An 857-nucleotide genomic window follows, 5' to 3' on the forward strand; every position below is an offset into this window, starting at 1 on the left:
ATGACGCCAAAGCGCCAGAGACGGACGAAGACTGACACCTAGGCGTCGGATCCGGTGCCTAAGCGTCAGTGACGAGACGAAGACTGGCGCCTGAGCCCCATATCTGGCGCCTAGGCACAAGTGATTGTTTTCCTGGTGATGCATTGAATATGGACAAATTTTGAAGGGATAATTGATGTGTTATTTGGGGATTTCGAGATTCTTATACAATATGGTCAGAAAAGAGTTTAAAGAGGACTTTCATGAGAGGAAAAACTTAGATCATTTGGAGAGTCCAATAGATTAGAGAGTAGAATAGAGTCATAGTGTTGTTTTTCTTTTGAGAAGAGTTTGAAGATTGCTTCAAAGGGTCTTCAAGATTTGCTTGTGGAAAAACCTAAGATAAGTATTTTATATTTTTTTAAGCTATACTCTCTTGTGTAAACTTGATCTTAAATACAAATCTATGTGTTTTTGTGTTATTTCTGTGAATTATGAGTAATTTTTTTCTTTCTCTTTGCTATAAGAATTAATCATGTATGATGAGAATGATTTAAATATTTCTTTTTATTTTAAATTTTGTGATGGTATTTTTACCAGTTCTTCATTGACTTTGCAAACTGGCCACTTTTGAGGTTAAAATCCGTTGCGAAATAAATGACCCTTGAGGGCTATGATTTCACCAAAATTGTGAGTTCTACGTTAACCTTTAGGATGGGAGGCCAACACAGTTCACTGGTTAGCGCAAATAGATAAGAAAATAAGCTTTGATGGGTGTAGAATTGATGTTTTTAGGGTGACAGACCGGATTCTTTTATCAATTCGGTCTTGAGTTTGGAACCTGAGCCCCTGGTAGTTTCTATAAAGAGGACATAGTG

Source organism: Phalaenopsis equestris, unplaced genomic scaffold (assembly GCF_001263595.1).
Source record: "Phalaenopsis equestris unplaced genomic scaffold, ASM126359v1 Scaffold000094, whole genome shotgun sequence".
Lineage (NCBI taxonomy): Eukaryota > Viridiplantae > Streptophyta > Magnoliopsida > Asparagales > Orchidaceae > Phalaenopsis > Phalaenopsis equestris.